This window comes from Momordica charantia, assembly GCF_013281855.1.
Source record: "Momordica charantia cultivar OHB3-1 chromosome 11 unlocalized genomic scaffold, Mcharantia_2.0 BLBB01000011.1, whole genome shotgun sequence".
NCBI lineage: Eukaryota > Viridiplantae > Streptophyta > Magnoliopsida > Cucurbitales > Cucurbitaceae > Momordica > Momordica charantia.
In genome coordinates, this window is record NW_028275159.1 from 20,562,904 (window position 1) to 20,577,290 (window position 14,387).

Consider the following 14,387-nt stretch of genomic DNA (forward strand, 5'->3'; position numbering starts at 1 on the left):
TATATACTTGATATGTCTCTGATTTACCACTGATCTACATGTGATATATACTTGATATGTCTATGATTTACCACTGGTCTACGTCTGATATAAACATAAAATCTACTATATACCTATGATTTCTACTCATATAAGTTCTAATATTTATATGATTTACCATTGATTTATCACTGATATAACATTGACATGTATGCAATATATTGTAACGACCCAGAATTTTCCGCACACCTCTAGGTCACATTCACTACCCAACTAATCAAATTTAACCCCGGCTACATCCTGCCAACTTCCTATACGCATAAACTCATAAAAATCAAGTTTCAATCCTCATCAAATTAACGATAAACCAATCTCATGGAATAACATTCAACAACATTCGTGAACCACTTCACGAGGCAAGTTTATTATTCAATCTATATGAATCTAAACAAATGGAATAAAAGTCAAATAGGCACCTAACCCGAAGCAAAACTAACAACAAGGAAAAATCTCTCAATTATTCAAATGCAAATAAACCGTTTATTGGCCACAATATGAGGTCCTAACCAATGAATTAAACTAAACAGGAAAACTAAGCAGCCTATGGTCCTCGCTCGTCAGGTCTTCTCCGTCCCATCACCATGGTCACCCACGAGTCCTTCACCTGAAACAATCATTGTAGAGGGGGGGGGTGTGAGTATATAAAATATACTCCGTAAGTAGCCCTCACCAAGCACACACAAACATCATGCTCATAACCATAAAGGAAACATACATCGTCATGCTCTATCATTACAGTATGCGAACAACCATAGACATGCTCTACTAATACATTATACATTCATCCATAAACATGCTCTATAAGACCCGATGCTAACCACAATCAGATAAAAAAACATTACCGTCCACCTGGCTCCCTAATACCTCAAATACAACTATGTTCACCTCAGTTATTCGAGCTCTTCGAAACCATTCTTTTGGTAGTGTCGGCCCCTGACCATTTATACCCAGAGCCCCGACACTAGTGCATCGACCCTCGACCATTTATACCCGAGGCCTCGATGTCTTACCATCTATTGGCCCTTGACCATTTATACCCAAGGCCCCAATAGTTCTCCTTTCGAAAGACTCATCGTATCGACCCCCGACCATTTATACCCGAGGCCTCGACACTCATCTTTATCCAATATTGGCGTATCGACCCCGACCATTTATACCCGAGGCCTCGATACCCAATTAGTGACGTATCAGCCCCCGACTATTTATACCCGAGGCCCTGACACTCACCCATTCACTTCATAATTTGCAAAACTCCACATATCGTTTCTAGTCTCCAACCAAGATTCCAGTACTAACTCCCTAATAACACCATCCACCACAACGCCCATCAACAACACCACTACTAGTATGATTTCAATGCATTTCGCCGCTCACCAACACATTTCAGCATGCTTCCACAACATAAACATCATTCTAATAGCAAAACAATACACTAAACATACTTTCACAACATACCAAATCTTATCAACAGCGCCACAGTGAGTTTAGTCATAACAGAGCTTAGTCAACAAATTGCAAACGATTGGAGCCCAACACAAATCATCCAAACACTTAATAACCAACGTCCATATTCAATAAGCGCTGCTAGATATAATAAAAACTCATGAGACACGCCAAACACTTCATACGAATTCAGACAACAAACATTTCCAAAATAAATTCACTTTAACGAACATTCCCTACAATCATACATCATTCTACAACAGATCTCAACAGTTCAACAATACAAAATTCCCACTATTATCACCGACGGACATTCAACACTAATCAGGCATACAAAACTACATAAACAAGAGTTACACTGCACAACCACGTATCAGAACCAATATTAAGCATCATAAACAGTACATCGGCAACCAAATAACCAACATCAACGCACGCACCCGCCCCCGTGCTACTTACAACCAAATGTCCTAAAGCTCCTAAGCTTGTCAAACACTTCCTACAAGGAAAAAGTACGATTCGAGGTTAGTAGCCAATTGGAAACATTTAAATAATATTGAACCCAAATTTAGGTGAGTTGTTACCTACTAACTCACACCAAAACCTCTTGGGTTAGAAGTGGGTCGACGCAGAGGATGTTCCGACTCCAAAATCCGACTTCGAATGGCCTTAGGCTTGCTGAACTGATGTCAAAAACTGATGGGTAACATAGATTTGGTTCCGATTGAAGGTGGTTCAATGCCGACCCAATGTCGTAAGGAGTGGGTATCAAGAATCAAGCTTCGGTTATGTGTGGGTAATTGTCTAACGTTGCCGGAGGGGTTGGGTAACACCAAACTGAGGAAGGAAAACGTCAAGAAACTTTCTGGGCGTCACAGATCTGGGCGCGGGGTCACCGGAGGAATGACGTCAGACCTGGGCTGTTGCCGCTGCTGTCCGGTTATGCTCGGAACGCGTCGCCGCCGTGGAGAAGGCCCGCCGGGGGTTGCGCACGTCGCCGAAGGATGAGTAGCAACAGATCGTCGGGCCCGTGCGTTGTGCGCCACCGCGAGCTGCTGCAGGAAGACGCCGGCGTGGAGATGCCGCTGCTGCTGTGCCGCTTCGCCGGAGAAGAAGGGCCGCCGTCTGGGATGCTCGAAGAAGAAGAAGAAGAAGAAGAAGAAGTTTGGGGGGGGGGGGCTGTCGGCTAGGCTAGGAATGGGGAAGAAGAAAAGGGAGAAAAGAGGAAGGAGAAAATGTTAGGGTTTCCTTTTGTTTTGTTTTAAAACAATTTTCCCTCAATGAAAGCCCAATCATCCAAGCCCAATGAAGAATGAGTCCATTCCCTCAAAACAAGACCCAACATACCAAGTTCGGTAAATAATAATTTAATTGGATTTTTTTAGGGCCCGATAAAAATAGATAAATTCAATTAACATCCACTTTGAAATTTAAACGAAAAACAAAAAAAAAAACAAAAAAAAAATCTCCCGATTCGAGACTAACTAACCTGAGGGACTCGGGGCGTTACATATATACTTGAATGCCTTTGATTTACCACTGATTTGATATAATATAATTATGATACCTACTGATATAACTTCTTATATGATTATATGATTTACCATTTATTGATTAACCACTAATATATATGTGATATATACTTGATATACCTCTGATATACTATTAATATAATACTGATATACTATTGATTTACTTTTGATATAACTTTGATTATCTCGTGTATAATTTCTAATATGATTATATGAGTTACCATTGATTCATCACTAGTATATCTATTATTTCTACTTATAAAAGTTCTAATACGATTATACGATTTACCATTGATTTACCACTGATATAACATTGATATATGTGTGATATATACTTGATATGCTTATAATTTACCACTGATATACCTCTGATGTACCATTGATTTAGCACTAATATACCAATGATTTGAAGTATATTACTTCTAAAATGTGTTTTGATATTGTTTAAATATGAAAATGAATTTATACAACCGTTGCAATTTCCCGAACTTGAAAGTATAAATGCCAAAATAATATTTTAACCAAGTATGTATATTAATGAATACAAATTTAAGCATTATTAAATGGTTAAGACATCAATAACATAACGCCAAATCTGTCATCCCAAGGTTTATTTATTTATTTATTTTCTTTTAAAAACAATTGAATGTGTAAATACTATAAGTGATTTCTTTCTAATGTTTAGTATATCAGTTACAAATATACCTAATATGAAGTATATCAGTGTAATATATATCACTAATGTACTTCATAATGAGTATATCAATACTTGATATTACTAATAGTAACTAATCAATATCAATATATGAATAAATAGTAATGGTATACTATTGCATAAAAAAAAACAGAGAGTATCAACGAAAATATTATTACAATATCAACAAAAATACTATTTTTTATTCGAAAGACGATTCTCTGAACGAATTTTCTCATTTAGGACTTCATAATTGACAAATCACATATCTATAACAAGATAAAAAATCAATGCAAGACATGTGGTTCGGAGGTAGGAGGTATATGACATTATACTAAAAGAACTCATTTTCACACAAAAGCAAGCAGTTCTCTCAAGCCCTTTTAGCATAATCCATCCTCGTCTCTATATTTTCCTCTTCCATCTCTATTTCCAATAAAGCTATTAGATTGATCATTCTCGGTGTAACCCGAACCAAAATTGCCAGAAAAATAGTTATCATCACCACCTCTCTAGGTGCATTGTAGAGACCATAACCTCCACCCTCATAGCTAACATTGCCACCACCACCATAACCTCCACCCCGTACCCACCACTCTCTACTCCAAAGCAACAACAAGACCTTTGTAAACGCTTGGATAGCACTGAACACTTCTTCATTGGCATAGAAAGTAACAAACCCAAAACCTTTGCCATTAAACTCTTCCCTCATACTCTGGTCATTAGTACCATATGAGAGGCCTTCAAGAAAAAATTTCAAACTCGACATGAATCTAATAGGTTTGAAATAGGGAATGTTGCACATTTGAGCAGATCCATGTTGTAGAACTTTAGCTAAATATTTTTCCAACATCCACACAAAAATACTATTGCATATATTAAGATCAAATCGATAGAACATAAATACAAAGAACTAACACTAAAAACAATTAAAAGAAACAATTAAAACTAATATGTAAAACTCTGAAATTCTAAAAAATCAAACACTAGATCGTGAACATAAATACAAAGAACTAAAACTAAAACCAATTAAAAGAAACATTTAAAACTAATATGAAAACTCTGAAATTCTAAAAAACCAAACCCTAAATTGTGAAGAAGAATCACAGCGAAGAATAAGAATCCCAACTTTCACGAATCTGTTGAAGATTTAGGACGAGAAAGAAACTAAATGAAGGAGATCCGAAAGCTAAGCGCGAAGAAGAACCCAAAAGAAAGAGAATTTGAGAAGGAAGAAGATTTAGGCCAATCTGGAAGTTGTTTCGTAAGATGATTTCACGCAGAAGAACCGTTGAGGAAATTCGAGAGGGGGAAGATGATTTCACACAAGATTTGAAAAAAGGGTAATATTGGAATTCGAAAAATAATAAATTTCATGTTTTGTCATATTTACAAATTTAAAACGTTGATGACATTTGCTTAAATATAAAAAAGAGTTTTGACACCCATTGCAATTTCCCTATAAAAAAATATATAGTAAAGTTAACTTCATCATTTGGTTGGACGTCTATGTTTGCATTTTATAATCTAGAAATTGTTATGAGTTTTTGTGCATCATTTTTTTTCATAATAGAAGTATTTACTGGTTCATCGAGGAAATACGGCCTAGCAGAAACAATGAGAGACTTTAAATTGATCCTTTCTAGAGAATTAGATGGTATTCTAGAACAAGCCTTTTGTTTGGTAGGTAACATTAGAGTGGCTAGTGGCTTATTTAGAAATCGTATCAAATAGGCTTTTTTAACTCAGTGGTAGCGTAACGCCACGTACGTCATTGATTCGAATATGATAAGGGCCTTTGTGAATGGGTAAATCAGTCATTCGTTCTTGTGGATATGACATTAATCTTGTAATACCTACTAAAATATTGGTGTACTTGAGATGCATTTCTTCAAGCTCTCGAAAAGGACATTATATGGGCGCGATTAAAAGGGCAGCCATCCTAAAATTAGGATTGATTTCTTCACACCAATATTCATTATATATACCTTTTTTTTATTTAGTTATTCACTAGAGCAATTATGATCTAGAAGTTGATCTAGGGGCAAGTGCTCGAATCTATTATGACATAGCCATCAGGCGCTCAACAAACCTTTTGAATCTTATAAAACATTTTTCTATGTTTTGAATTGTTTCTTTTTAAGAGATGGAATAGAGTAACCTGGTTGAAGCGTAAGGATCATACGACTGTAATGCATTGTATGTCCTATAATAGGTCTATTCTTTGCGATATAACTAGAAAGACGTTTCGAATACCACACATGGGTTACTGGGCATGCCAGTTTAATATAGTCCCGATAATCAACAAATTTTGACGATACTGTTACAGTTGTTGGCAAACTTGATTCAGGAAAAAACGTATTAGTAGCTTCGATGACGGGTTGACCAAAATGAGGATCTCATCGGGGCTAACGGGGCTCGAACCCGCATCTTCCGCCTTGATAGGGCAGTATGCTCTGACAAATTAACTAAAATCCGAGGGAAACCCAGGAGTATTTAACCTTGCAAGAAGATTGAGGTCTCACAAGATATTTGATTATAAAGGTCGTTAAAATCTAAGGATGACAAAAAAAAAAACTTGCTGCACCTGATCGCCGCGGGTACCTGACCCGATTGGTCGAGGAATTTCCGATTTGATCGGGGACGGGGTTAAACCAGAAATCCTAATTGGGGTCTACAGCGAGAATGGGGCAGGGATGGGGGGAGTTCTCCTCACCCCATCCCCGTTTAATATTTTATTAATTTTTATACTTTTATATATAATAACATTAATATATATATAAAATCTATAATAAATGTATGATTCATTTGCCTTAATTGAAAAAAAGGTATATTAGGAAAGTATTAAACAACTGAAATTAAATAAGGAAAATACGGCAAACAAAAAATCAAGTGAGAATTTTCATATATAGAAATTTATGAAAAATTGGTTGCGAAAATTTACTTGCACGCTAAGCTTCTGCTTTCGCTCTATTAACGACAATTTTTCTTTGATTTTGATTCATCCTTCACTCCCTTTTAGCTTCTAAAACCCACCAGAGCAAAGATTTGGAAGGATTAGGGCTTTCGAATCCGCAACAATGGCGATCAGGTATGTATCTTTTCGTTTTCGTTTTCTTTTTCGCTTTCATGTTTAGGCTTTGTAGAACTTCAATTTCGTATTTTAAGTTTCTTCTCAATTGGTTGTTTTCAAGTTGGATTGCTGAATACTTAGCTTGCCTAGTTTCCATTCCATACATACCCTAGAAAAACTAATTTGAACCAGTGTTTACTGTTTCACAAGAAAAACTAATCTGAACTGGTGTTTACTATTTCACACTTCTACAAGATATTTTGGGAATTTGTAAAAGAAAATTCAGCTCCAAAATTTCCTAGTTGACCATTCCATTTTATGATTCAGAGACAAAGAAAGCATTGAATGGACTTTTCATGAAGTGAGGGGAATTCCTATCCTTTTACTTCTGAACAGATCAAACTTCTAAAGGAGAAAGAGAAGGAGGCTAAAAGGAACCAAACTATTAGTTTCATCTCAAATGATGGAAATTAGGTATAATTTCTTCAATGATTTATGGGACTCTTACTTTTTTAGTCCTAAATTTTTTTCTGCACTAATATGGTAACTATAATTTTTTGCTCTGGATTCTTGTATCTGAGCTTGCAGGGAAACAGGGTGGGCAATATTTCTTTGCATATGGCCACGAACGGTGTGATGAATCTTTGCCTTTTTTGGTTGATGCTTACGAGAAACTGAAAGAGAAGGGACAAAACTTTGAGATTAGTATGTTGGAGGAACATTTCGAGCAGTTGGAGGACCAGCTAAAAGAAGAGGCAAAAGGATGGCATGAGAAACTGAAACATGAACTAAATGTGGAACCTAAACTTGTTGGGCCACGTCATATCACATATAGTTGCAATTCATGTGATGTGATGGGATATGGTTGGTACTTTTCTTGAGACGAGTGTGACTTATACCCTAAATGTGCTTTGAAAAACGACAAGGGAGCCAAAGAAGGAAAAGAAGGGTGGCTTGCGAGGAACATGTGTGCCATAAGTTAGTTGCTCCTAAAAGGTACAATAAGTTAGTTGGTATATCACCTGGATTACATCATATAAATATGCTCCTTGATTTAGAATCGAATGACGTACGTTGCATAGGGATAGTGGGAATGGGCGGTATTGGCAAGACAACCATTACGACAACATTTCGCCTAAATTTTGGAGCAATTGTTGTTTTCTTCGCGTTTCTGGACAGAATTTAGTCTCCTTGCAACATCAACTACTTTCTAAACTTCTTTGGAATGAAAACACTATAATACTGAATGAGAATCATGCAACACAGCTTATTAAGAATCGTTTGAGTAGTAAAAAGATTCTTATTGTTCTTGATGGGGTCAATGAAAAAAGGAAACTAGAAAAGTTGGTTGGAAGTTTTGATTGGTTTGGTCCTGGAAGTCGAATTATCATTTCAACTAGAAACAGAAATGTTCTTAGTCAACTTAATTATAAAGATCAAATACTAGAATACAATGTGGATCGGAGTTACTTGATCTTGACAATATGGATCAGAGTTACTTGATCTTGACTGTGCCTTCTTGCTCTTGTGCAACCATGCATATGGAGGTGCCCCTTCGAATGATAATTATTTCATGTATCTGTTAATTGATAAGAAAGAATAATTATTTCTTACTTACTTCCAAAGAATTGATACAAGACTATAAATAGGAGCTGTAAAGAAGAAAAGAAAAGAAACTCTTGCCTATTAGGATAAGAAAACACTTACCAAGAAAACCTAACCTAAATACAATAGGAAATTAAAAGCAAATAATATAATTTAACACTCCCCCTCAAGCTGGTGAATGAATATTTTCCATTCCCAGCTTGCTAACCAAATGCTCAAAGTTGTTGTTGTTCAATCCTTTAGTTAGGATATCTGCTATTTGATTATTTGTTGGTATAAATGAATTACATATGAGACCGTTGTCTAAAATCTCTTTTATGAAGTGTCTATCAACCTCAACATGTTTGGTTCTATTATGTTGAACTGGATTATGTGCAATACTGATGACAGATTTATTATCACAGTAAAGTTTCATAGGTATTTCCCATAGAATCTTCAAATCTTCTAAAATAATTTTTATCCACAATAATTCGTAGATGTCCAATGTCATTGCTTTAAATTCCGCTTCTGAGCTCGATCTTGCAACTATATTTTGTTTTTTACTTTCCACCAAAGAAAGTACAATAGCCAGAAGTGGATTTTCTATCATCTATCGATCCTGCATAATCTGCATCTGTATAAACTTCTAGATTGAGTTTCTCGCCTTTCTTAAACAACAATCCTCTCCCGATGGAGTTTTTCAAATAGTGAAGTATTTGGTACACTGCTTGGAGATGAACTTCTTTTGGACTATGCATAAATTGACTTACCACTCCTACCGCATACGCAATATCTGGTCTCGTATGAGAAAGATATATTAATTTTCCAACTAACCTCTAGTAAGTTTCCTTATTTACTGGAAGACTCTCTTCAGATGGTTTTGATCAATTGGCGTTCCCATCGATCTGCTGCAAAGCTTTCCTATTTCAGAAAGTAAGTCAATCACATATTTCTGTTGTAATAGGAATATGCCTTGTTTAGAATAGGCAACTTTTATTCCAAGAAAATATTTCAGCTTTCCTAGTTCTTTAACTTCAAAACCCTTAGATTAAATAATTTCAAAATTTATCTTGTTCGTTATTATCATTACCAGTGACAATAATATCGTCGACATAAAAAATTAACGCTGTCACTCCCCCTGTAGTTGAATATTTTATAAACAATGTATAATCTCACTGACTTTGTTTATAGCTCATCTTCCTCATAACTTGAGAAAATCTACAAACCATTCCCTAGGAGATTGCTTTAATCCATACACCTTTCTTAATTTATAAACTTTATTTCCTGCTTGTTCATACCTATGTGGAATCTCCATATAAATTTCTTCTTCAAGATCACTATGTAAAAAAGCATATTTTACATTTTATTGTAACATGTCCCATCCATGATTTACAGCAAAAGATAGAAATATTCGTACTTTGTTCATCTTGGCAACGGGCGCAAAGGTTTCAAGGTAATTAACTCCATATGTTTGAGTATATCCTTTAACAACCAACCGTACTTTGTACCTCTCAAGTGTTCCATCTGCTCTATACTTCACAGTATATGTCCATCAACATCCTACCGCTTTCTTATCTTTAAGCATAGTAACCAGCTCCCACGTTCTATTTTTTTCTAAAGCCTGCATTTCAAGATTCATTGTTTGCCTCCATTCTTCATGTTGTATTGCCTCCATATATGTTTTTGGAATATTTACCTGAGTAAGATTAACCATGAAACTTCTGCACTGACTTGAGAGTTTTTCATATGATATAAAGTGAGACAATGGATACTAAGTACAAGTTCGTTTTCTCTTCCTTAAAGCAATAGGCAAATCCAGGTCTGACTCATCATTAGCAGATATTGTAATGTTTGATTCATCACTGATTCTTTTATGGTCAATTTCAATTCCAGAGATATGTTCAGACTCTTGGACTTGCGTATCCTTTTCAATGTTCCTTTTTGAATAAACCTGTAATGGTATAGTAGTAGAAGGGTTAGATGGCCCTGGTGAGGTGCCTATGGGTGGTAAAGGGTTATATGGCCTTGGTGAGGTGTCTATGGGTGGTAAAGATGAGGTGGATGACTAATGTTGGGGTCAATTTCAATAGGGTTTGGAACAAGTGATGGTAAAGGATTTAATACAGGAAATGTGAGGCTAGGAATGGACAAATTCTTATCTTCCAACAATATTTCCTCCCCTGAAGATAAGGTGAGGTAAAGAAACAGATGTCTTTATAAAAGGTAACATCAGCAGAGATGAAGTACCTTTTTGAAGGAGGATGATAACATTTATATCCCTTTTGAGTGTTCGAGTATCCTACAAAAATACACTTGAGCGCTCGTGGATCAAGTTTACCTCGCTGATGACTGTGAACATGAACAAAGGCTACACAACCAAATACTCGAGGAATCAAGTTATTTGTCGTTCAAAAAACAGAATAAAATTTTGATAGGAAAGCCATAGGAGTTTTCTGATCTAGAGTAGAAGATGATAACGATTGATTAAATAAGTGGCTATTAGCATAGCTTCCCCCTAGAAGGATTTAGGAACATTTCTTTGAAAAAGAATGGCACGTGCCACAGAAAGAATGTGATCAATTTTTCTTTCGGCCACTCCATTTTGTTGAGGAGTGTCCACACAAGACGACTCATGGATGACTCCATTTTTCTGAAAGAATGATGTTAGATTTTGATTGAAATAATCTCGATCATTGTCAGAGCGAAATCGTTTGGGTTTAATTTCGAATTGGTTTTCTATCATATGAAAGAATGTTTGAATGGTAGAACCAACATCAAATTTTTGTTTTAAAAGAAAAACCCATGGGACTCGAGTACAGTCATCAATGAACACAATAAACTAGTGAAATTTGGAAACATTTGGCACATTGAAGGGATCCCAAACATCAGTATGAATGAGAGATAAAGAAACTGATATTCGTTTATTATTATTAGGGAAGGGTACACGCTTGTGTTTAGCGAGTTCACAAACTTCACATTGAATTGACTCTAGATTAATATTTTTGAATAAATCGGAAAATAAAATTTTAAGAGTCCGAAATGAAGGATGTCCTAGTCTTTAATGGTTCAACAAAAGCTTACTTGAAGGATGATGAGTTTGTGAGGTGATGGAGATTGGAAAACTCTTCTGACCAATAGGTTCATCAAGATAATAGAGTCAATTTTTTTCGTTAGCAAGTCAAATCGTCTTCCCATTGCCCTGATCCTGTAAAATACAAGAAGAATCAGAAAAAATTAAATCTGCATCCTAAATCTTTGATCAAATTCTTCACTGAGATCAAATTAACAGTTAGACGTGGTATATGGAGCACATTTTTTAACATAATGTTCGAATTTATCTTGATGCCTCCTTGACCAGCCACTATTACTAAGGTACCATCTACTGTAGAAATTTTTTTATTGCTCGAACAAGGACTATAAGAGATAAAATGACAGCTACTATTTGTCATATGGTCAGTTGCACTAGAATCAATAATCCAAGTACAACGTTTAGGCTGGGAAGTTGTACTTGTCAAAGTTACCGAAGTTGTACCTTCATTAGGAGCATTATCCAAAGTTTTTAAGAGGCTTCTTAATTGTTTGATCTCATGTATGTCCAACCTTTTGGTAATTTTGGACGTTTGCGACATTGATGCTAAAATAGACTAAACAACAACTCAAAAATGGAGATATACGCACAAAACTGACGGCTGAAGTACCAAATAGAAGATGAGGAAAAATCAGCACTAAACTGAATTGAACCAAACTGAAAGAGGGTAGAATCGAACCAAAACCAGTCAAACCGAACCAAATTAGTCGAAATGAACTAAAAAAACGGGCTAAACCGTGTCGAAAAATGCTGAAACAGACCGACAACAAACTTAATCGGGCCCAAAATAGATCTAACCGGGCCAAAATGAGTGGGAATGAGTTGAATTAATGTTGAACTGGTCCACAATATGCAGAATCGGGTCGGAAACACGCTGAACCGAACCAGAAATATACTAAACCGAAATGGAAATACTTTGAACTGGATCGAACCAGGTTGAACCGAACAACCCATAAAAATCAAATCAGATCGAACCGGACCAAAAAAAAGGTTCTTTCTTATCTTATTCTTGAAGCCCTAAAAACACAGCAGCCACACAATCCACAAATTGACCACGAACGGGCAAACCCAAAAGTAGTAGGAAATTGATCGACAATGAAGGTCGATTGAAAAAGTGATCAACAATGAAGGTCAATCGAAAAAGTGATACCATGTTAATTAATAAGAAAAAAAATTTATTTCTTACCTATTTCCAAAGAATTGATACAAGACTATAAATAAGAGCTACAAAGAAGAAAATAAAATAAACCCTTGCCTATTAGGATAAGAAAACACTTACCCATTAGAATAAGGAAACCTAACCTAAATACAATAGGAAATTAAAAGAAAATAATATAATTAAGGAGATGGTAAAAAAAGGTGGGAGGACATCCACTAGCTTTAATAAAAATTGGAACCTCTTTGCATGGTCAAGCTATAAATGTTTGGGAAGAAAAGTTGAAGATGGTTCATAAATTAGTTTATGAAAATCTTTTCTTCGATATACTAAAGACAAGTTATGAAGGATTAGATAACGAGAGCCAACAAATTTTCTTGGATTTGGCATGTTTCTTCAATGGAATGAGCATGGATAGAGTGAGTGAGATACTCATTGGTTTCGATTATAGCTCACCGTACACTAAAATACACTTGCTAGCCGATAGATGTGTAATTGAGCTTTTAGACGAGAAGATACAAATTCATATCTTAATTCGTTGTATGGGACGAGAAATTGCACGTGGCGAGATGACAACTCAAAAAGGCAAACAAACTAGGATCTGGCTTCGAGAAGACATTCCTCGTTGTATATTTCATGAAAACAATGTGAGTAACAATAAACTTTATTACATATGCTTTCTTTGTTATGTTCTTGTAATTATTGTGGTTATTCTTATTCTTATTATTATTTTTTGTTAGGAATTAAAATACATTCAAGGAATAGTAATGGACCAGGAGGAAGAGGAAGAAGAAGAATTAGCATTGGAGGCAGACTCATTTACTAATCTGACTGAGTTGAGAATATTAGAAATTAACAATGTACAACTTTTGCAAGACATTGAATTTCTGTCAAACCAGTTGCGATTGCTGAATTGGCCTGGCTATCCTTCTAAGCGTTTGCCATCAACCTTTCAATCATCGTCTTTGCTTGGACTACACTTACCCAACAGTAAAATCTTGTTCAACTTTGGGAGGGCAAAAACGTTAGTATATTATTTTTGAATTATACATTAATTTTTATATTTTTGTCTCCAATATTTTTAACTTTCAATTTTATCTCCCCATTTTAAAAATTTTCAATCAAACTCTCATCTAATAACGTCATTAGTGATTAGAATTGAAGTGACAAACTGATGAAGTACTGATGTGTCATTTGTAGTGTATAATGATAGTACTTCACCTTACAAGAATTTTCTTTTACTTAGATGAGACATGAATAAAAACAGAAATAGAGAACATAAGGGGAAATAATATTTCCAATGCATAGAAGAAATTAGTGCAAAAAGGAGTAGAGTTCTCTTTATTAAAACAAAAAAACAAGGGACACTTTTGAAACAGAACACCCTTACACTCTAATTTTCACTTTGCTTCGTCACTTTGTATCTAGGGACAAACCTTATATTTATATTTATAGGCAAGAGGTCCTCGAGGCCCAAATAAGCGATATTATTCTCGGCCCTTCTCGAATCTTAAATATCCTTAGATATTACTTTGGAAAATTCATTGGAGCCTAGATAACATTGTTAAAAGCTAAGACATTTTTGCAATTTTTTGAGATATCTATTTATAGCAACAGTTAACTTTGATGTACTCTTAACATGCAGCCCTCAGATATTACATATGCAAAACTTTAGTTGGAATTGAAGACCAATTGGGGGCAGTGTATAATCTTCTAGGTTTAGAAGAATCGAAGGCAATAATCATTCAGTTAAAGATAAATTTTTTTTTGCAAAGGTA

At 35.4% G+C, this 14,387-nt stretch overlaps 1 long non-coding RNA gene and 1 pseudogene across 1 annotated transcript; one reads left to right on the top strand and one right to left on the bottom strand.

The window, feature by feature from the left end:
- The window catches only part of LOC148208285 (disease resistance protein RPV1-like), a 121,082-nt pseudogene extending 106,798 nt beyond the window's left edge, over positions 1 to 14,284 (top strand).
- LOC148208290 (uncharacterized) lies at positions 401 to 2,632 on the bottom strand. The gene is made up of 3 exons (XR_015788831.1): positions 2,067 to 2,632; positions 1,942 to 1,981; positions 401 to 643 (listed from the first exon to the last, which is right to left on the bottom strand). It is a non-coding gene; the product is annotated as an uncharacterized LOC148208290 (long non-coding RNA).
- Positions 14,285 to 14,387: the final 103 nt, after the last annotated feature.